Here is a 19451-nt window from a genome sequence, read left to right as displayed (position 1 = left end):
GATGCTGTTGTGCTTTAATCACAGAAGAAATATAAAGAAACTTAAAAATGGCAATTATTTGTTACAAATGGCAAAATTCCCTCGTTCCCCATTGGCAAATCTTCTCTCATTGATCTTATTCTTTTATATTCAGATTCTATTGGTCTGATGCGCAAAGGTAGTGTGAAGGTCAGCTCCCATGCCTAATGTGTTGACCGAATCTATGAGAGAATATCGAGGGTCAGAATGTCGACAGACAAAATATCGACGCTGGAATATCGATGGCAAGTATATCGACACCCTATCTACAACATGGTAAGTACAAAAATATCGAAAATAAAATATCGATGTTAAAAATATCGTAATTAAAAATATCGTTTAAAAAAAAAAAAAAAAAGTTAAAATAAGTTAATAATACTTATATATAATTTAAAATTATTTAAAAATATATTATAATGTTTAACATGATTAAATAATACATATTTAATATTAAACATTTAATTAAATTTTAACATACAATATTTAATATATACTTAATTAATAATAATATATAAGTAATTAATTAAAAAATATTAACAAATACTATAAATTACAAATACATCAACACTCATAAAATAATAACATAAATAATAATAAATAATTATATTTAATAAATAAAAACAATTAAATATAATTTCTATATTATAAAAATTATTTAAATAGAACATTATGTAACATATTAAATACATAAATAAGTATAAATAATATTGGATAGTGTAAGGGTAAAAATTACTATCCAAACTCCAGAGGGTGCAACATTAGGGAAAGCAAAGGATAGCGTAAGAGTAAAAATTACTATTCCAACTCCAGAGGGGGCAACAGTAGGGAAAACGTTGGATAGCGTAGGGGGAAAAATTACTATTCCCACTCCAGAGAGTGCAACAGTAGGGAAAGCGTTGGATAGCGTTGGGAGAAAAATTACTATTCCCCCTCCAATGAGTGGAACATTAGGGAAAAGGTTGGATAGCGTAAGGGTAAAAATTACTATTCCAACTCCAAAGGGTGCAACAGTAGGGAAAGAGTTGGATAGCGTAGGGGGAAAAATTAATATTTCCATACCAGAGAGTTCAACAGTAGGGAAAGCGTTGGATAGCGGGTGGGTAAAAATTACTATTCCCACTCCAGTGAGTGCAACAGTAGGGAAATCATTGGATAGCATACGGGTAAAAATAACTATTCCAACTCCAGAGGGTGCAACAGTAGGGAAATCATTGGATAGCATACGGGTAAAAATTACTATTCCAACTCCAGAGGGTGCAACAGTAGGGAAATCATTGGATAGCGTAGGGGTGAAATTACTATTCTCACTCCAGAGAGTGCAACAGTAGGGAAAGCGTTGGATAGCGGGTGGGTAAAAATTACTATCCCACTCCAGTGAGTGCAACACTAGTGAAAGCATTGAATAGCGTACCGGTAAAAATTACTATTCCCACTCCAGAGAGTGCAACAGTAGGGAAAGCGTTGGATAGCGGGTGGGTAAAAATTACTATCCCACTCGAGTGAGTGCAACACTAGGGAAAGCGTTGAATAGCGTACGGGTAAAAATTACTATTCCAACTCCAGAGGGTGCAACAGTAAGGAAAGCGTTGGATAGCGTAGGGGTAAAAATTTACTATTCTAACTCCAAAGGGTGCAACAGTAGGGAAAGCGTTGGATAGCTTAGGGGTGAAAATTACTATTCCCACTCCAGAGTGTGCAACAGTAGGGAAAGCGTTGGATAGCGTAGGGGTAAAAATTACTATTCCAACTTCAGTGAGTGCAACAGTAGAGAAAGCGTTGGATAGCGTAGAGGTAAAAATTACTAGTCCCACTCCAAAGGGTGCAACAGTAGGGAAAGAGTTGGATAGCGTAGGGGTAAAAATTACTATTCCCACTCCAGAGGGTGCAACAGTAGGGAAAGTGTTGGATAGCGTAGGAGTAAAACTTACTATTCCCACTCCACAGGGTGCAACAGTAGGGAAAGCATTGGATAGCGTAGGGGTAAAATTTACTATTCCCACTCCAAAGGGTGCAACAGTAGGGAAAGCATTGGATAGCGTAGGGGTACAAATTACTATTCCCACTCCAAAGGGTGCAACAGTAGGGAAAGCATTGGATAGCGTAGGGGTAAAAATTACTATTCCCACTCCAAAGGGTGCAACAGTAGAGAAAGCGTTGGATAGCGTAGGTGTAAAAATTACTATTTCCACTCCAGTGATTGCAACAGTAGGGAAAGCATTGGATAGCGTAGGGGTACAAATTACTATTCCCACTCCAAAGGGTGCAACAGTAGGGAAAGCGTTGGATAGCGTAGGGGTAAAAATTACTAATCCCACTCCAGAGAGTGCAACAGTAGGGAAAGCGTTGAATAGCGTACGGGTAAAAAATACTATTCCAACTCCAGAGGGTGCAACAGTAAGGAAAGCGTTGGATAGCGTAGGGGTAAAAATTACTATTCTAACTCCAAAGGGTGCAACAGTAGGGAAAGCGTTGGATAGCATAGGGGTAAAAATTACTATTCCCACTCCAGAGTGTGCAACAGTAGGGAAAGCGTTGGATAGCGTAGGGGTAAAAATTACTATTCCAACTTCAGTGAGTGCAACAGTAGGGAAAGCGTTGGATAGCGTAGAGGTAAAAATTACTATTCCCACTCCAAAGGGTGCAACAGTAGGGAAAGCGTTGGATAGCGTAGGGGTAAAAATTACTATTCCCACTCCAGAGGGTGCAACAGTAGGGAAAGCGTTGGATAGCATAGGAGTAAAAATTACTATTCCCACTCCACAGGGTGCAACAGTAGGGAAAGCATTGGATAGCGTAGGGGTAAAATTTACTATTCGCACTCCAAAGGGTGCAACAGTAGGGAAAGCGTTGGATAGCGTAGGGGTAAAAATTACTATTCCCACTCCAAAGGGTGCAACAGTAGGGAAAGCATTGGATAGCGTAGGGGTAAAACTTACTATTCCCACTCCAAAGGGTGCAACAGTAGGGAAAGCGTTGGATAGCGTAGGGGTAAAAATTACTATTCCCACTCCAGTGATTGCAACAGTAGAGAAAGCATTGGATAGCGTAGGGGTAAAAATTACTATTCCCACTCCAAAGGGTGCAACAGTAGGGAAAGCGTTGGATAGAGTAGGGGTAAAAATTACTAATCCAACTCCAAAGGGTGCAACAGTAGGGAAAGTGTTTAATAGCGTAGAATTTTATTTTAACATACTTATAATTAATGTTTATATTTGCAATAATGTATAACTATTTTTTTTAATACATCAACAATAAACTATTAATAATTAATAAAACAAATAACATTTGAAGAATTATTTAACAATAAATTAACAAACACCAAAAAATAATAATTAATAAATATTACTCACCAAAGAATAAAAATAAAAAATAAACTGTTTATCATTAAAAATATATATATATATTTTTTTAAATCACAATAAAAAAACAATAAATAAACAATATACAAAAATAAAATAAATTTAAAAAATGTTTACCAATTAATGGATAATTGTTTCTACTGATTAAAATATAATTACAAATTACTAACATTATTTGCCAATTACATTAATTACTTATGTATTCTAATAATTAATTGCCAATTAATAATTAATTAATACATTAATGATCCATAACAAAAAATGTATTAATAATTAAATATTTACAATTAAATTACTTCCCACCCAATACCCCTATAATCCAACAACACGCTCCGGTACTAAAACATAACATTTAATTTAAATTAACATTAATTACCAATTAAATAATAAATTCATCAATTAAAAAAATTAATTGCCAATTAATAAGTAATTACAAAAAAAAGTATACATATATATTTTTTTAATTACAATTAAATTACATTCCACCCTATTCCCCTATAAACCCACAACCCGCTCCGGTACTAAAACATAACATTTAATAAAAATTAACATTAATTACCAATTAAAATATTAATTTACCAATTAAATAAATAATTTATCAATTAAAATAATTAATTGCCAATTAATAATTAAATAAATAAATATTTATACATTAAAAAAATCATTATTTATTTACAATTAAATTACTTCCCACCCTATTCCCCTATAAACCCACAACCCGCTCTGGTACTAAAACATAACATTTATTAAAAATTAACATTAATTACCAATTAAAAAATTAATTTACCAATTAAATAATAAATTTATCAATTCAAATAATTAATTGCCAATTAATAATTAAATAAAAAATTATTTATACATAAAAAATTCATTAATTATTTACAATTAAATTACTTCCCACCCTATTCCCCTATAAACCCACAACCCGCTCCGGTACTAAAACATATAATTTACTTAAAGATTAATTTATTAATATATAACAATAATACACATATAATATAAATTGCTTTAAATATTTAACAGAAACATATAACACATACATAATAAAAAACATAAAAATAATACAAATATCGATATTAGTAACATCGAAATTAGTTACATCGATATATATGCTATCGATATTACTAACTTCGATATTACTTACATCGATATAAATAAATTCGATATTACTTACCTTAGGGTCGATATTCTGTCCTACGATATTCTTGACATCGATATTCTGTACCTTCGAAATTTCAAACACGATATTTTGGTAGGTCGAAATTGTAAACTCGATATTTTGACTCTGTACCGTGTTGACCCATTAATCTTTGTGTGCAGAATCAGCAAGGAGTTTGTAGCTATGAGTAAAACTTTTCATGCATGTCGTGCATGTGGTATTGTTGGTAGATATTAAAGTTTGAAGTCTTTCCCGATTTGCGGTTTGAAGACCGTTACGGGCGCTGTATATCTATCAAAAATATTGAAACGGTGGCTAAAGTAGCTGGTGCGCCATCCTCTGAGAGTGAGAAAAGAGGTGAGCGTCATTTGCAATAAGCGTAATCTACACCAGTGCCCACTGCAATAAATATTGACCCCACCTTTCCATAACAAGTGGTGCGGTGGGTATTTTAAAAGTTGCCAACTCAATGATTCACACACTCGTGATCCTCGATATTAGAAAACAACTGGTTTCTGGTTGTCAACTCAATGATTCACACACTCGTGATCATCGGTATTAGAAAACAACTGGTTACTATTCGCCATTGCCCCCAAAAACGTATACCTTGTTCGTGTTCATTTAAAACCTCCTCGGGCGTGCTGAGAAGGCGGTACCTGCTGGGAAATGACATACACATATTCCACATTATACACATGGTATTGCTGATACGTTACGGTTTTGTAGAGACGTGGTCCTCACCTCGTTAGTTCTACCTCTTGCGCAGGTTGTACACGACTTGTGCTTGCTCTGCCACTCAGACCCCGGAAACAGAGGGTGGATTGTCTCCTGTCTTTTTTAGCAAAAGGTGAATGGAAATGGAAAACAGACTCTGCACTATCGCTACAATTCATTTCGATTTTGTAAAAAAAGGGCAAAAGTGTTGTTTAAATACATATATTATTTATATTTTTTATCCGCTTTTATTTTTTAAGTTCCCAAAGTTTTTAGGTGATTTAAACTACTGGCTCAGGCACAGCTTTGCGAGTATGGCCTGTGATCTAGATAGGTGTGAAGATTACCGGTTGGTCACTTAGTAAGTTCAAAGGTAATGCAGTTAAAGGGATGAATGTCATTCCTCCATCTATTGACTTAAGATTGACACTGGCTTTTCAAAGGGAGGGGTAGTACTTTAGTATGTTTCCCATAGTGTGGGAACTGTAGAGTCTCAGGATTGTATGGTTTCAGCGGGATTCATGGAGAAAAGAGGCTCAGCATTGTGAAGTTGTTGTAGTCACTACTCAACGGTTCAGGCTGAGCCTTGGAATATTATCATTGAGCCCATTAACATTTGTGTGTAAGCGGTCGACCCATCTTTGTTCCTTTTCGAATAGGATTTTCTCTGCGTTATGGTTCTTGGTGGGAAGGGTTTCCAAGATAGCCCATCTCAAATCTTTCACTGTATGTTTACTCTCAATGGGATGGCCATGTTTTATGGCTGTTGATTAGGGAATGAATAGATGTGCTCCCCGCAACACCAGGTGTCCACTAGAGCCAGACACCATGGTCCCTGAGACTCTTGGAGCATGCAAAATGTCCATATTCTATACGTGGCATTTCTAAGCGAATTATGCAAAACCCCTTTACCAATGGAAAGGGGTTGGCACAACGAATCCCATGATATTAACATTAGGAGGCTGCTCCACTGTAATCCAGTATTGCAGTGTGAAATATTGTCAACCACTTCCCAGTATTAACTTATGGGCAGTGCGGGACTCATAGTTAGTGAAAACACACATAAGTATTCCTCACTACCTGGGTGCATGTGCACTACTGCACACCCGGACCTGCGATGGCAGGAGGGCACATAGCTCCCAGCACCAGTAGTGCCAGTGCACCCACCAAAGTCTGCACACCAGATCTGGAGAGGATTTTAACTAATCCTGGGCGTAGTTCACAGAGTTTTGCTGCGCAGAATTCCGCGAAGTTACAAAAAAACCTAGCAAAGTTCTGCAAGTGGCGGAGTGTTGTGCAAACTACTGTTCACGCTGGCCTTTCTGCAGCTTGGGTAGAAATTCTACCCAAGCTGCAGCTAGCGCTCACGAACTTACCATTCACGAGCGGGAAAAAAACTATGCTGCACTATGCGAAGCAGGCTTTTCTTGCACTCCGTGAGCTTCGGGGAGTGCAGAAAACTCTGCAAACTCTGTGAACGGAGCAAAGTTCAATGCCCAGGCCTAAAGTTAACTAGTGCATTTGTTTGTGTGCACACACTAACTTGCCATGGCCGGTGGCACACGCAATCATGGGCACCATAGTTACGGGCGCACACTCACAGCAGCCTACACTTGCAAGCTGCTCATGAGTTTTACCCACAATAGATACCTGTTTTTTCCCAGCAGCCTATAACGACAGACCAGCCTGTGTTCCAGAACATGGAAACAATGCCATTTCCCAACATGGATAGGAAGGGTGCAGGCACTTTCACATCTCAAAAAAGGGATTAAAGCCTGGAGGCCACATTAAGAGAATCAGCAAAACCAAGGTGTTAGAAATGGATTTCTGGTTGGCTAGGCAAGCGCCTAAGCCAGGCAGAAACCACCACTCTAGTCAGGGCAAGGGAGTTACACACCGAAGATAACCCCTGCTCACCCCCTTGGTAGCTTGGCAGGAGCAGTCATGCTTATCCTAGAAGCAATGTGTAAAGCGTTTGCGCAACACACTCACACAGCAGCGACACACTAGGCACACCACAAAAGAAACTCCACACAAGGTTATATAAAAAATGGCCTTTGTATTACTCATAAACAAATGAGAATGCAATCACATATGTACACGGTACCGGGTTCATAGGTCGCACACTACTCCACCAAACCAGCGGGTATACCCCAAGAGCATCACGGTTAATGCAGTTTTCTAAAAGCGGGTGCGCTTTTCAAAAGTTCCGAAGTGTAATGCAAGGTTGCAGGCCAACTCAGGATTATTGTCCTTCATCAGCAGAGTGTAGGTAGATTTTCAGGGGTTTGCTGTGCAGGCTGCCAAAGTTTGATCAGGTCTGGTACCTCTCCGGGCGCGTAGGTGCATAACCTGAGCTCGTCAATCGGGCCACTGACATAATAACCATTAGAAAGCACAGTTAGCAAAGTACCCAGTAACTACTGGTAAAACATTGTACTCAGCATAAACACATTAGGCATACATCATAGACAGTAATGAGTTATTCCCAAACACATCATGCCCCTCTTAGGCATAAACCTTATTGCTGTATATTACACTGGCAGAGTGCACAAAAGAGGCATAACCCCTCATCAGTATTATACTAAAGTACCCACATATAGCTGGGCACACCTGAAGTAATCACCCCATACACGATGGCATCAATACCAACAGAACGGCATGTAACAAACCTTATTAGTGGGCACATGTCACACATTCCTCCTGCTCACTTTCTACAAGACCTATACAGATTACCAAGACTGCACCTAAAACTGCAGCTCCCCACCTGGTAAACACATCCGGCATTAGGCGTAAAACCATCATAACTGGCCCTGAACACTCCAGCAATTAACATAGCCTGTAAAAATGTCGGAGTCCCAATGTCTCCAGGAGACTTACGCCCTACAACCTCCTCTTGGCGATGGGCACCTTTCTCGTGGGCGCCCTCCTCCGGCCTGGAGACCAACTGCAACCTCAGAGCCACGTGGGTGTGGTCTGGGGGTGAGCAACGTGTCCCTCTTTCTCAATCTCCCCTCCTTCACACTCCAAAAACAAAAGGGGAGCGGTCACCGGAAGAGGCCTCTCGGGCCCTCCACTCTGTCTTACCGGGGTCCTCTCGCATGGGTTCTTGCCACCGAGGACCCCCAGTGCCTCTTTTTTCTCTGCCTGTGCTTCACTTCAGGGGGGCGGGCTGCAGCTTTCCTTTTGCCCATTTTCTCCAGTCGGCAGTTTCGTGTGGCACTCCCACCGCTCTGGCATTCCTCACGAGTGGGCGCCCGGGATCCTCATGATCCCTTGGGGCTCCCGCAAACAGAGAGGACAGATCTCCCCTCTCTTGGGGCCAAGCTGGTTCAGGCGGCACGCGGGGCTCTTTCCTTCCTGGACTGGAGCCCTTGCCACCATCAAGCAGCTGCCGTCTGACTTCCAGTGACTCACCGGCCCTCCGGCCGACCCAGCCCAGGGTCAGGGTTTCATCAACAAGGCTCTGCTCACAATCAGGCAGCAGCAAGGAATCCCCATGCTGGGATTCCTCCTCAGTGGGAGTCCGCGAAGGAGCAGGCCTTGCGGCACAGCGCCTTCGAGCGCAAAAACTAGGGACATGTTCCTCTCCTGGCGTATGTGGACAGTGCAGCGTGGCACGTGCTGTCGGGCATGTGAAAGTGCTCCTACGCCCTTAGCAAAGGCACAACAGCCTTCACTACATGTTTTCCCCTACACAGGAATGGAAGCTACACCATGCTGTACCAGCGCTTCCTGCAGGTCAGTCGACAGCGCTCACCATGCTCTCTAGTTGAAGGGACCAGGGGCAGTCAGTCCTCCCCACTCTGGGTGCAGAATCAAAAGCATTGAAAAGTCTCACAGGGCAGAATGGGACACCGGCAGACCAGCAGAAAGGGTCTTCCAGCAGAGGGGGGGTCCTTTCAGCCCCCAGCAGGCAGCAGATCAGCACTTCCTGCAGCCCAGGTCCTTGGGGGTTCCTCTTTTTCCCACGCAGTCTTCTGTTCCAAGCAAGCCCTTAGGCAGCCTGCCAGCCACAGGCTTCAAGTAAGCACCTAGCAGCACATTTCCATGGGGTCACAGCCCAATACTTATAACCCTTAATGTCTTTGTTCTCCCCCGTCACAGGGCTCTGTGCCCGGTCTAAATACAGTTCTAGGGGCACTCACGCCTTTCTCTAAAGGTGCACCGACCACCTCCTTTGTCAGTGTAGTCTCTGGCCCCAGACACAGCACAGGGGGCAGAGTCAGCATTGAACAAGGCAGACAAAGATCTGTTTAGTGTCAGGGGCTACTCCTCCCACTACTCCAAATGCAGATCTGCTTATTCAGCCTAGTGCTGACTCACCCAGCAGCTCTGAAGCCACGGCACCTCCCCAGTCCCTGTCACTCCAGAGCCAGACATGCAATACACACCAGGCAGCCACAAAGACACATCGCACACAGAAATGCCAACTTCTAAAAGTAGCATTTCTAAAATAGTGATAACAAATCTATGCACACCATTTACTATTACTATTCCAAACATAACAAACTTGACCACGCTGCTCCTCTCATATCAGGAATTACCACTGAAGCATTTATCAGAGAACCCCCAATGCATTCCTATGAGAAGGCAGCCTCACAGTAGTGAGAAATCAAAATGGCTGTTTGTCACTATCAGGACCATGCCAGTCAGTTAAGGCACATGTCCCACCTTTTACCTACAATACACCCTGCCCATAGGGCTAGCTAGGGTCTACCTTAGGGGTGACTGATATGTAGTAAAAGGGGAGTCACAGACATGGCACCCACTTTATGTGCCAAGTCACAGCGGCTGTAAACTGTGCGTCCAGGCCCTGCAATGGCAGAGACCTGAGACAGGTTTGAAAGGCTACTTTGGTGGGTGGCGCAATCATCGCTGCAAGCCCACCAGTAGCATTTAATTTACTGGCCCGGGTAAATGAGATACCTCATTACTGGGAACTGATAGGTAAATTAAATTAGCCAAACAGGTGCAGACCAATCTTACCATGCCTTACCATAGAGAGCACATGCACTTACACTGGACAGCAGTGATAAAGTGCCCAGAGTCTTAAAACCACCAACACTCAGTCAGAAAAAATACCAAGAGGAAGGCAAAAAGTTCAGGGATGACCCTGCAAAAAAGGCCAAGTCTAACACCAGGTGAAAAAAAGCAAAAAAGTACCAGGAATCGCTACCTGATGTATTTTTTTCCACAAAGCTACCAAAATAATCATGGATTCCCCATTAAAACACATGGTAACCAGGTTCACCACAAAGGCAAATAAATGTAATAAATGTTGCCATTAATGGCATGCGCACACGAAGGCACACACCTTTCCTTGGACTAAGGAGGGAATTTCGACACTAACGCATTTGAACATACTAGAACACACATTCAAACTAAATATACAGGTCAAAAGAGAAGCAGGAGAGAGGCTTTTCTAGAGTTTTGGCCATCTTCAAAGAGGCCCATGATTGAAAACCCTACTCTACTGATAGCAAGCAAGGCATCAGTGCCTCCCTCTCCTTATGCAGGAATGAAGGTTCTCGCACCAGCTTCCCCTGCATTAGGATATGCAATCCACCAATAGTTGGAGCCAGCGGACCCCCAACTGAAAGATGGATAGTAAGGCCCAAGAATGTGAAACCAACTGGACAGCAAGCTCAGATGATTTCAGTACAGACCGAGTCCCTGCAAAAGTCCCCAAAAGCTCGAACCCCTCGTCTACCACGTCCAACACATAGAACCTCAGCAGCATGGAGAACACACAATCCTACTGGTTTGAGCTAACATACACGAGTGACAGGGAGATTTGTAGCTGTTCTAGATAGTAACATAGCGAGTGGGGGTGAAGAAGGGAGTCTCAGTCCCCCATGAACGTATCACGAGGGTGAGGCAAAAGGATTTTCCCAGGTAGACAAGGAAACGACAGAGAACGATTTTGAGGGCGAAGTCCGGCCAAAAAGAACAGGGCATAGCTGTGAGCGAACAAGGAAAACTAGACAGGACGAGGAAGAGAGGTGCGAGCTGAGGCTAGGACGATTAAGAGCACACACCCAAGAAGCCCAGCAAGAACACAAGAAAGTGCTCTCTTCATATAAGGGAAGCAGGGGTATGTACAGGGAATTTGCAGGTATCAGAGCCTCACCACTCCATCAACATAGGAGAGGGGCTGACCAGGAAATAAGAGCCCAACCTAGTCTGGTACTAACCCAACCAAGATGCAGGAAAAATAAGATGGTGCTTTTGCATGCACACGAGGGGAGCAGCAACAAGGAATTGAGCTGCTCCACATAAGCGCAAGTAGCAAGAGAGAAAGGTGAGATTGTTGCACGCACGTTCTGCCACCTATTAGAATGCTGGACTAAGGAAAATGACCAATATGATAGACCTTGGCCAGAGGAAGGATCATTTGTGCCAGAGGACATGGTTATAGCAGAAGTTTGCATCCAGCATGAAGGGGTAAAACTCATGTGGAATTTTCCCTACATACAAGAATGCCCATAAATATGGGAACCAATGTCAGGTAGAAACCAGTAGCGACACCTGAGAAAGATTGTACCTGTTACTATAGAATGGGCATGTCTGGGACTATATATGTGCCATGGACACATGGATAAAGAGGGCTGAAGAACACCGTTTCCGTCATTGCTGGGTGGAGCAGGGAAATGGAGCTCATGTTTTGAGAACACCGCATGCATTCAACCTAGAGATAGGTGACATTAAGAGACTGTTAAGTAGTATTATTGGGAAACAGACCAATGCAGTGTTCGCCCGAGCCCACATCCCAGCAATAGTGTTGACAGATACTGAGCATGACAGGGCTACATTTAATTCATACAGGCACAGGATATGATAAGCCAAGAGAGATATGTTCCCTAACCGCCCAGATGTAGGAGGTTAATAGCAGAGACTATGAAGCCAGGGGATAGTATAACAGATATAATGGAAAGAATGAGTAAACAATGGGGTCAAGGGAGAGGACAACCATGGGTTAATACAGGCTCACAGGTTGCATTCTTCTACAATATTCTCAAAAAGGGGCTACCCGCTGAGAACGCAGAGCAGGCTGGACAACGTGGTTGGGGTAGATAACAAAACTCTGGCAGGAGATACAAGCCCACATATTACATTACCACAAAAAGAAGCAAGAAAAATACAGAGAAAAAGTGGAGTAAGCCCAGAGAGACGCTGCTAAATTGGTCCAACACAAATTGAAAAAGACCGCCCTCGAGGGGGCAACATTGGCAGCGACAGTGAAAATGGCATCATTCTCCTGGAGAACTCCACTGCAGAACCCCAGAGAATTCCAATCCAGCTATGGAGGTAGAGGCCATGGAGGGTGGCAAGTACGAGACCCTAGGGACTGTTACTATTGTCACAGGCTGGGCCATCTGGCAGATTGATGCCGGTTAAAGGCTTACCATGAGCAGAAAATGATGGGCCAGGAGGACCCACTGGAAAACACCACAAATGTCCATCCACAAAGGAAAGCCCAGAGGAATCATAATGGGGAGGACCGCCATCTGCCGCACCCCCACAGCAGGGATCAGGTAGTTGGACCAACACTTGGCAGTAACAACCACAGACAAGGAAGTCAGCACATCAGGGACTGGGTCCATATCCCCCACAGGGAAGGGCAACAGTATGGAGAGGTAGCACCCGCATGCAACCTCAGAACCAAAACTCCCAATAGATTTGACAATAATACCCACACCACCAAAAAACACCCAGCAGATGCAGGCAATGTTCACCCTCCCTTAGGAAAGGAAAAAGGCAAACCTATAGCAATAGGGATCCATAGATTTTAATGGGGTCCAGGAGTTTTGGGCCGCTATATGTGCTCTGTCGATCAGGTATCCTCACTAGAGTTCTACATCAGGGTCGCCTCCGGGATAGTCTCCACTCTGCTGCTGATCCCCAAGGGTGGAGTTGGCTGGCCAAACCCCTGGGGGAGAGCAGTCTGATCAGAGGGCTGGTGGCTCCCAAAGAAAATATTTAAAAAGCAGACACCCTGGTCCCTGCATCCAAAGTCAATAGAGACGGGTTCCAATGACTAAGCCAAAAGCACCCCATTCTCGGACATCCAGTCCAGGACAAATGTTTCCATGATGGCACATTGGTCCAAGAATGGCTAGACGAGCTAGAAGTCTCTGCCCACAGGAGGCCCCTTTTCAGTTCTAAGATGAAGCTGTCCTCTCAGTGGTGGGAGCCAGGATTCCCCTGAGCTGGGGATGGTAAAAACCATAAAAACTCCACTAAGAATTCTTGAAGAATCAATAAGCTGTGAGGCATCCACATGATGCTGAGTCCAAGCCTGCAGTTAAGGAGATTCACCAGAGTGACCAGACATCCTGGAATGGTGAAGGCAGTCTGTTGTTTCTATTGTCACTGAGCAGACTTTTTAAAATTTGTGATGTTAAGCAATGGGGCACCTCCACACTGATGGAATTTACTGGCAGTGTGGCGATTTTGCCTATACTCAGCTCATCCCTGGATGGCGCGGACTCTTTTCCTTGGATGGAGCAGATTCTTTTCCCTGGTCACCATACACACTCCGACCCTGGTCATTTCGGGAGAAGTACTATCCGACTTATTCCAGCGCTCGTTAAGAAAGAAGCCCGCCTTGTTGCACCAGGCTCACAAGAAGAGGACTGTGGACTATTTTGCCTGGAATCAGTACAAGGACATTCCCGAAGAATTCAGACTGTTTACTGATACACAAGTTTCTGCAGAAGGGTTGATACTATTCATCATCCTGCAGACAAAAAGCCAATGCCTGCTAGTTACAAATAACTAGGTGGGAAATGTTGAAACTGATGCACAGTACTGAATAGGCCTTAATTCAATCAAGGAAAAACTGTGAGCAATTTGTCTCATGGTAATGCAGCATCGATATGTACTGTACTTGATGACAACTGTTGGACTTGGCCCTTTTTCCAGGGTCATCCCTCAACTTTTTGCCTTTCTCCTAGCCTTTTCTCTGACATAGTGTTGATGGTTTTAGATACTCAACCTGTAGAATGGGCGCACTCTTTATGAAGGAACGTGACCTGTTCCTAAACACTTGTTCAAAATAAGTTTCTGAATAGTCTTTTAATGAAGTAATTCAAAAGTAAATGTATTCTTCTTCAAGAATCATATTCTCATATATTCTTTCAATAATCAAATCGTAATTATATGTGATCCATCACCCAATGCATTTCGGGTCATACTGAAGACCCTTCTTCAGGGGTCTATATGAATCAAAAAACAAGAAGCCAATTAATATACATGCAATGCACAGGATTGACATTAGTTAGCATAAAAAAGCATGAAATTCCATGTTCAAATATCATATTGCGGGCAAATTCAAAAAGGTATAGCGAATGCATGATCGTTTAAACACCACTGTGTTTTTATCTGACATAAGGTAAATCTGCATGGCCTGCTTTACATGTTCTCAACGAAAACTGAATACCGGCAAAACTAACAGAAACTTGTGGTTAACCAATGTTTAAATACCCTCTTTAGTGTGCGGATTAAGTTTGTGGCACACGTATTGCAAGCGAGTTCAGGCGGTTACCTAAAGGGCTGCGTAACATACACTTAACATTCTAGACATTGTGAATGTTGGCTCGAAGCGTTAACTATATTTAATTTGTGATCACGCTATAAAAGCTCGCACCGTTCCAACCAACTTAGGCTGCTGCTGTATAAAAACGGTAACTAAACGCTACACATGGTAAAATAAGTTGAATCTATGCGGTAAACACTCTCTTACTTAAGATTCACGAGCGGAATGGCTCCGATTCTTCTAGCTGTTTCGCCGTTACAAGCCAAACACACTCACTACAAAATAAATGTTGTGACATTGTCACGTGAGACTCTACAGCAAATTCTTAAAGAGACCTCGTCCCGGAAACTTCTTCTCTGTGTAACACAAGAATGTACGCGACACCTCGCCCAAGATGAACGCGTGCTAATAAAGTTGAAAGAATACAAAAACATAGGCTGATCAATGAGAGGAGTTGGCCTAACGGCTAGGGCGCTTGACTTCCGACCTGGAGGAACTGGGTTCGAGTCTCGGTAACGACGCCAAAACCTCCTGTGATTCTGGGCAAATCACTTAATCTCCCCGTGCCTAAAATGAAAGTAACTGGAAAACGTAAAAATGTAACGTAACTGGAAAAATATGTAAAGCGCTCTGATACCTGATTCAGTTCGGGTCTAGTTCGCGCTATATAAAACTCTGCAAAAAAAAAAAAAAGCGTGCAAATAAATAAACAGCAATGTGTCGACATATAAAACATCAAAAAACACTTTTAAACATATGCAGAAAATTAATAAACCTGGTATGGAAAAAAGTTATATGAAACATGATCATTCAATGAAAAAGGTTATAAGAAACATGATAGTTCAATACGGTCATTTAACCCCAGGGGCTGTAAGGTGTTCAGTTTTTTATCCAAAAATATTCGGCTTTCAAAAGTTGTTTGTGTGGAACAGTTCCAGAATCAATTCTCACAGCTTCAAGTACAGTAAATCTCAATTGGGATATGTTGTGTCCCGCCTCTAGCCAATGCATGGCTACTGTTGACTTGACATTCTTTAATCTGATGGAGCTTTTGTGTTCCGTAATGCGAACTTTAACTTTTCTCTGAGTCAAACCAACATATATTTTGCCACATGGGCATTTAATGGCATAAATTAAGTTTTTAGCATCACAGGTGCTGTTGTGTTTTAGATTGATTATTGAACCTTTCATGACATTGTTGCAGTGTGTACAATTTCCACAGATTTCCATGCCTTTAAAACTTGTATGACTTTCTTTAGTGGCTTTTTTTTTATAACAGTTCAGTTCTGTGTTGGTGATACGTTTTAATCTTAAGAATTGAGAGAATGGTAGATGGCTTTTCAATGCTTGGCGGTGAAAACTTTGAAAATGTAAACCACTGTTACGATCTGTGGGTTTTTGATACACATTGGTCTTCATGACTTTATCTTTAATTTGAATCAAAACGTTCAGATATGCTGTGCTTTGATTGCTGATGTTGTACGTAAACTTGATATGTTGATGACATTGATTAAGCTTTTCTATGTTATCCATGAGATGATTTTTTTTTCTCAATTCCAAATTATGAAAATGTCATCTCTCAATTCTTAAGATTAAAACGTATCACCAACACAGAGGAGGAAACACAACAAACTATTGATGTCTTTGCTAAACGATTCATCCAAAGGGGTACCCGGAAAGCTTAGTGAATGAATCTCTCCAAAAAGCTGGAAAAATTGGAAGATCAACTTTTTTAAATCCGAGAACTAAAATGAAAAAAAGTTTCAACATATGTAGCCTGAAACATTCAACTGAGGCTAACAAGATCAGAAACATCATAAAAAAGCATTGCCATTTAATTGAGAATGAGCCGGATTTAGAATGCATTGGTAAACAGAAAATGGTTTTTGCTTTTCATGGGTCAAAAAATTTCAAAGAACTGTTATCAAAAAAAGCCACTAAAGAAAGTCATACAAGTTTTAAAGTCATGAAAATCTGTGGAAATTGTACACACTGTAACAATGTCATGAAAGGAAAGGAGTTGACTCATCCTTTGAAAGGTTAGGTTCAAAAATCAATCTAAAACACAACAGCACCTGTGATGCTAAAAACCTAATTTATGGGTAAGCGCAGCCACGGTTGCACACAATGAACTAACTCTACAGTGTGATCATATATATTGGAAAATGAATCTAATTCTCTATTTGGCATGCACCAGGTAAAAGGCCCTGCTCGACCTTTATACTAAAGGCAAAGGAGAAATCCTGGGTCACTGCCCAGGAAAAACCTGTGCACTGCACAATTCACTCACAAGAGTGTGATCAAAAAACTATTTAAAGACTTTCGCAAAGCTATAGCAAGAATTCAGATTTTTCAAATGAAAACTAATTAAACACAATATAACAATTGATGTAGTACAAGGATGAGCATGTCTTCGAATGTTGATTGAATGCTTGTTTATTCAATGTTCGTGGAAATTGTTGGTAATGTCACAAAATTCAAAACGAATGGCATCAATTTTCAATTAAAAGTCCCAATGCATTTCGGGCTACACGAAGCGCCCTTCATCAGGTGGATCTACAAATTATAATTATACAACATTATGTTCAAGAGATTGCAGCGTAATTCATAGGGTTCACAAATTGCGGTCAGGAGGGATGCTGTGTTCCACTATTTAAGCATGCCCATGCCAACAACGGCAATTAGCGGCAGCTGCAATGTTTAGGCTATTAGTTCTTTGGGGGCATTTTGGATGAGACAGGAGTGAGATGCACACCTCTGCCCCAGCGCAATTGCACACTTGTGGATTCTGCTGCATTCGCAGCACGCCCTGACATTATGGACATAGGGATTTGAGCCCTCTGAGAAGGTAAGTTGGCCAGGGGGACTGTGTTAAGTTGAGAGGGCGCCTGGGGTTATTTGCAAACTGTGGTTATGCTTGTGCGGTTATTCTCTACTGTGATCTATACTGTGACTCTAAGGTGATTTATGATTAGGAAGTTATGGTCTAATATGTTTAGGCTTATGAGGTTGGCGCATAATGTATTTTACGCCTATGTGATGCTGATTGCATACTATGATGTATGTTACAGGAAAATGCTAAGTACAGTGTTTTGCCAGTAATTAATGGTTGTGTTCTACGTTTATTATGTTCTACACTTACTATTTTCACTTTGTGATGCTTCTGACCGTGGCCTAATTGGCCCTGTCATGTGTATATAATCCCCTGTAAATATTGCCTAGTGCCAGTTGGCACAGTGCATATTGTGTTATTACTATTCTAATGTGTTTATGATAATATGAAGGCTATTTTTATATATAACCTTGTGTGGAGTTCTTTTTGTTGTGTGCCTAGTATGTTGCTGCTGTGTGTGTGTTGTGCAAATGCTTCACACATTGCCTCTGGGATAAGCCTGACTGCTAGTGCCAAGCTACCAAGGGGATGAGCAGGGGTTATCTTCAGCGTGTAACTCCCTTGCCCTGACTAGTGTGGTGGTTTCTGCCTGGCTTAGCCGCAAGCCCTAGCCAACCAGAAATCCAGTTTCTAACAAACACAATGAAGGGAGGGGTGTGTGCCAAGATCGGTATGCCTGCTGCACCTTTATTCCAGGGAATGACACAGACAATGGGACATTGACAGTTGCCATCCAAGCACTGCACCAATTTCAGAGAGACATACCTGAGGAGGGAGGTGCCATTGAGCAGAGGTGGTTTTAAAATCGGTTCTCCTGTCTTTCCCAGTGGATCACTGTTTTGTGGCGATCGCTGTTGCCATTTTTCACTATGGTCCAATTTTTGTCTGTACAATTGGGGATTAACTGCTGTAAAAATGCAGTCCACAAAATGGGAAAAATACAAGTAAATAGGAAGGTAGTAATTGTCGAGAGCGATCATAGGAAGCTAGATACACCCAATAAATTAACTGTTGAATAGTATCTATCAGATAGTGCAGTTGACAAATCAACTAGAGAGGGGAATGTTAATATGGAAAATGTTGATGCTAATATGAAAAATGATACATTCATGTATGAGAATGAAATCGCATATTTATTAATGAATCCACCCGTTGTGAACTCCACATCACCCGACTCACAAACACATAGTCAGGCAGGCTATGAGACCTAGGCCTAAGGTCACTGAATGATAGGTCACAGGTGGGATGGCACATAACCGACAGATAAACACATGAACTGGAAACGCTAGATCAATCCCACCGATAGGTTCTGTGACACTACAATGGTCCAGGGAGATTTTCTCCAAAACAACATAGCTGACTGGAGGGGTATACGTGCTCCCAAAACTAAGTCTGGGCAGTAAAGCCCGCTCTGCTCGTGGAGTCTGCAGAGTTTTCTGCACTTCGCGATATGCACAGCTCGCAGAGTTCCTAAAAACTCACGGAGCAGAGTTTTTTTCCTCGCTCGCGCTCATCAACATCAAGTTGGTGAGCGCGAGCGAGGAAAATCCAGCAACAGAAAGGAAGCAGCGCCCGGTTGTGCTGTGCATGGTGCCGTTCACAATAATTTCATAGCATGGACAAATGCCTGATATGGAAAATTATCGCAAACTGCATTTTTCCTAACCACTCCACCGCTTGCGGAGTACCGCCTAGTGCAGTGCATTTTCTTTTTACTTTGTGGAGTTCTGCTATGCAGATCTCCGTGAACTCCACTCAGGCTTATGG

Source organism: Lissotriton helveticus, chromosome 2_1 (genome assembly GCF_964261635.1).
Source record: "Lissotriton helveticus chromosome 2_1, aLisHel1.1, whole genome shotgun sequence".
Taxonomy (NCBI): domain Eukaryota; kingdom Metazoa; phylum Chordata; class Amphibia; order Caudata; family Salamandridae; genus Lissotriton; species Lissotriton helveticus.
The sequence above is the reverse complement of the archived record's forward strand: the minus strand, read 5'-3'. Positions refer to the sequence as shown.